This window comes from Gossypium raimondii, chromosome 2, assembly GCF_025698545.1.
Source record: "Gossypium raimondii isolate GPD5lz chromosome 2, ASM2569854v1, whole genome shotgun sequence".
Lineage (NCBI taxonomy): Eukaryota > Viridiplantae > Streptophyta > Magnoliopsida > Malvales > Malvaceae > Gossypium > Gossypium raimondii.
In genome coordinates this window covers 32865171-32870428 of record NC_068566.1, presented here as the reverse complement: position 1 = coordinate 32870428, position 5258 = coordinate 32865171, and the positions used below count along the sequence as shown (strand labels likewise).

At 35.5% G+C, this 5258-nt stretch overlaps 1 non-coding gene across 1 annotated transcript; it reads right to left on the bottom strand.

Annotated features, from left to right (window-relative positions):
* Positions 1 to 3685: 3685 nt before the first annotated feature.
* On the bottom strand, positions 3686 to 3792 carry LOC128039507 (small nucleolar RNA R71). Its single transcript, XR_008194008.1, has one exon. It is a non-coding gene; the product is annotated as a small nucleolar RNA R71 (small nucleolar RNA).
* Positions 3793 to 5258: the final 1466 nt, after the last annotated feature.

Sequence of the window (5258 nt, the reverse complement as noted above, 5' to 3'; positions counted from 1 at the left end):
TTCGAAAGAATATTCCCAGCACTCTAGAGGTAGAATTTGTGATCTGTACAAGGAAAGGAAGAACATTCTGGATATCATTCTTGTATTCCATAGACATACAAAAACTCAGAATGATAGCTTAAAGTCTGACTCTCGAAAGAAGCAGACTGCAGTAGTGGATCCCTAAGCAGTAGAATGGTCCAGATTCTGCCATGGAACTATTATGATATAAAAGTAAAACTTGAGTATTTCCAACCTTTATCATTCAACAGTACAAACCCTCTCCATTTATTCTTTGAGAATTGCTACAACATTTCAATTGCCCTAGCATTTTTCATACATAATTGATTTTATTAATCCATTCATTAATTCTCTTCATCAATTTGTCATATGTTTCTTTTGCACAGTTTAATTAGTCAAATTCATAATAATAGCATAACCATTTTTTTAATCAATTCTGATCCTTGTGGAGACGATACTCACTCATCACTTTATTACTTGATTCGACGTGTATACTTGCACATTCGCATTACACACTCACACTCGACATTGGGAAAAACTTTGTACGAACCCCAAGGAACACGCATGCATGCCAGTTGTCCAAGAGTTTTATACCACCCTGAAAGAAGTCGAGAGGAATCAAGAATGGGACATGCCATGGCATCAGATAATTGTTCGGGGAAAAAAGTTTCGATATCACCTTCGGAAATATTGAGGTATTGTGCCGCTCCTATATATCTCTATGATTTTTTACAACAAACGAATCTCATGCAATTCTCGAGAGAAAAAACGATGACATAATCAATCTCCTAACGAATGGACGAGATACGTGGAAACTTCATCCCAAAACAAATTTCCCAACATCAATCTCGTAAGAACATCTAACTCCTAAAGCAAAAAGGTGGCTACAGTTTATTAATACTCAAGTTTATCTAGCCTCTGATATGTCCAACATAGATACGCTCCAAGCTACGATGTTGTATGCCATACTATGGAAAGAAAGAATCTGTATTCATACATGGATCTACCGAACCATGCTATTTTGTGTCAGGAAAAGCAAGGTCGAATTGCTTTTTCCACATTTAATAACGACCTTGTGTAAGCAAGCAGAAGTGCCAATGAGAAAATCAGAATATTGCTTACAACCATCGAAGCCTCTAATATGTGAACCAAGTTGAAAACACTTGGTAGGAAATAGGAAATGAAAGAGAGACATTGTAACACTCCTAACCTGTCTCTGTCGCAAAATTAAGGTTACAGAACATAATCGAACAATGAGAAAACATTTAACATCATTTAGATAAGTTAAACTTATTAGAAACCAATCAACCATATGTATTTGGTCCCTAAATCGAGCCTTTGAGACCCTAAAAATAGCTTAGAAGCAATTCGGTACTAATTTGAATCAAAATAGAAGATTTGGAAAAAAAATTGAAAATTTTGAAAACAAGGGTCACACGACCGTGTAGCCAGGCCGTCTGACATAGCCCAGGCCGTGTAACAATTGAATAAGGGACACACGATCGTGTCTCAACCAGTGTCCTCACCCGTGTAACTCATTGAGTTTGGTCACACGGCCGTGTCGTAGGCTTTGTGCCAAACCGTTTAACTCTTTGAGTTGCAATACACGGTCATGTTGCAGGTTGTGTACTAGGCCGTGTAACTCACTAACTTAAAACACTAGAAATTTACAAATGACACACGGCCGTGTGACAGCCTGTGTCTTAGGCTGTGTGATCCATATTTTGAGCCTAAAATCAAGTCAATTCAAGGACAAAACACACCTAACCAACCATCCCATTTGTGCACACATTCAAGAGATTTAAACATCACTCAGATACACCTAAACATACCATTTCAAACATCCTAATTCATCTAACTAATATTCCATTCAGAGGCACCCCATTTGTGTCAAAACATCACTAACCAAAACAAGTTAATATTTCTATATTCCAATCTCAAAACCTAGTTCTTTAACTATCAATTAACATCACTTAAAATTATTTGCATGTCACCACAAACATATCAATAAATATCATGCATTTCAAGTACCTAAAAGTGGCCAAAATGACCCAACTTGGTAATGCATTAAAGTCCATCAAACCAAACATAAACTTCAAAGCATATACATACCAAAACATTCATTACACATTCAAGAAATACCATTACAAAAGGTCTTATACATGTCATTTATAACCTTGGCCAAAATACACAAAAACTACCGAAACGGTTGCTGGATAGTATGATTGACCTCGACAAGCATCCAACCGATAGAGCTTCTGGTAATCTATAAAATAAAGGAAAGTAACTACGTAAGCAACGAGTGCTTAGTAAGCTCGTATAAACTCAAACATAACTTACCATTTCCTTATCACAAACTATAGAAAAATCATAATAAAAGCCTATACAAGCATCATCAAACTTAGAAGTTAGTAGGTTTATCTATGATACATATGAGTTTAAACATGTAGTAAGTAGATTTCATATACACATCATTTAATTCATCAACATTTTCATAAGATCATGATCCATTTTTTTGTATACTTTCTATGCCATTTCCTTTACTTACCCGTTGAAGCATCTAGAATTACATCGAATATTCGGAAATGCTCACACATAGTGTGCCTTTCCATATAATCGCAACCTTTCTTTTTCAATAGAATGATAGCGTATAGTTTGGTTCTCGAAAGAAGCAGACTACAATAGTGAATCCCTGAGCAGTAGAATGGTCTAGATTTTTCCATGGCGTTATTATGATATAAAAGTAAAACCTAAGTAATTCCAACCTTTATCATTCAACAGTACAAATCCTCCGTACTTATTCTTTGAGAATTACCACAATTGCCCTAGCATTTTTTCATTCATAATTGATTTTATTAATGCATTCATTAATTCTCTTCATCAATTTGTCATATGTTTCTTTTGCACAGTTTAATTAGACAAATTCATAGTAATAGCATAACCATTTTTTTAATCAATTCTGATCCTTGTGGAGACGATACTCGCTCATCTCTTTATTACTTGATTTGACAAGTTTTTGGCGCCGTTGCTGGGGATCGACAATATTAATGAAAATTTGGTTTGTTATTACCTTTTTAATTTTGTTAGTTTAGCTTAATTAGTTGATTTGATTTTTTATTTTTAGGATTTTTTTTGGTGCATGAGTAGAGATATTTCTGAACTTAAAAAGTATTCTTTTGATCCAGAAACTGAGGAAACCTTGAGAAGGAGAAAAGAATTATGAGAAATGGAAAGAATTAGAAATGATCACGTTAGAGAAGATTCATTACATCAGAATGGAAGGGATGTTGATATTTATTGAATAATTGATGACAAAGATAGACCCATCAGAGAATATGTAATGTCGATCTTGAATGATCTGAATCCAGGAATTGTCAGGCCACATATTTAAGTTCAACATTTCGAGTTAAAGCCAATGATGTTTCAAATGTTACAAACTATAGGGCAGTTTAGTGGATTGCCTATTGAAGATCCAAGGTTGCACTTAAGACTCTTTTTGGACGTTTGCGATTCATTCAGGTAGTAGGGCATTCCTGAAGATGCCCTGAGACTGAAGTTATCCCCTTATTCATTGCGAGACCGTGCTAGAGCATGGTTAAATGCATTGCCGTCAGGTATGGTGGCATCTTGGAATAAACTTTGTCAGAGGTTTCTGCTAAGATATAATCCTCCAAACATGAATGCCAAATTGAGGAACGATATTACGTCCTTTTAGCAATATGATGATGAAACATTATATGAAGCATGGGAGCGATTCAGGGAGTTAATTAGAAAATTCCCAATGCATGGTTTTCAATATTGGACTCAAATGGAAATGTTTTACAATGGATTGAATGCGCATACAAGGATGGTGGTTGACGCATCTGTCAATGGGACTTTGCTCGATAAATCATATAATGAGGCATATAAAATTCTAGAGATGATAACAAACAATGATTACCAATAGCCCAATACAAGAGTAAGGACTGATAGAAGAGTTGCTGGAGCAATGGAACTTGATGCGATTACTTCCCTAATAGCTTAGGTATAATCTTTAACGAATATGATTAAAAAGACTAGCTGCAGTGCAAGAAATGAAAGTAGCTGAGTTAGCATGTGTTTATTGCAGAGAAGATCATGTTTTTGATGAATGCCCAATGAACCCAGCCTCAGTTTATTATATGAGAAATTTTAATCGCAACAATAACAACCCATATTCCAACACATATAATTCGGGGTGGAAGCAACATCCTAATTTTAGTTGGAGTAATCAAGGGGTGGGAAATTACAGTAATGCTATTCGACAGAATGTTACGAGTGCACCACTTGGATACAATAAGTCCATGCCACGGCAAAATGCTCAGAAAAATTTAGCTTCGAGTTCTTCATCTATGGAAGCTCTATTGAAGGAATACATGGCCAATAACGATGTTATCATTTAAAGTCAAGCTGCATCTTTAAGAGCTTTCGAAATTAAAGTGGGGCAAATTGCCAAAGCATTAAGCTCAAGGCCGCAAAGAGCACTACCGAGTGATACCAAAAATTCACGATCTCAAGGGAAGGAGCAGTGCAAATCCATTACACTTAGAAGTGGTATGCTACTAGTAGGAGTTGTTAATGAAACCACTATTGAAGAAGGTAGTTCGGATTTCACAAATAAGAAGAATTTAGAACCAGTAGTGGAGTAGGCTACAAAAGAAAAGAGCAACCAAAAAATGTTGAAGCAGATTCATCTTGTATTGCCAATAAAAATGCCACAGCAAAAAAACCTCAACAAATGGAAGGAAGGCCACCGTCACATTTTCCTCACTGTTTCCAAAAATCTAAGAAAGATTTTCAATTCAAGAAATTCTTGGATGTCTTGAAGCAATTACATACTAACATACCGTTGGTGGAAGCATTAGGACAAATGCCCAACTATGTGAAATTCATCAAAGATATCTTATCACAGAAAAGAAGGTTAGAGGAGTTCAAAATTGTCGCTCTCACTGAAGGGTGCACAACAATGCTGAGAAACAAATTACCACCAAAACTAAAGGATCTAGGAAGTTTTAGTATACCTTGCTCTATTGAAAATCATTATGTATTCAAAGCATTATACGACTTAGATGTAAGTATAAATCTAATGGCTATGTCTATTTTCAGGAAGTTGGGAATAGGGAAGGCGAGACCTACAACTGTCACATTACAATTAGCTAATCATTCGTATGCATAACCTTAAGGTAAAATCGAAGATGTGTTGGTAACAGTTGACAAATTTATTTTTCTAGTAGATTTTA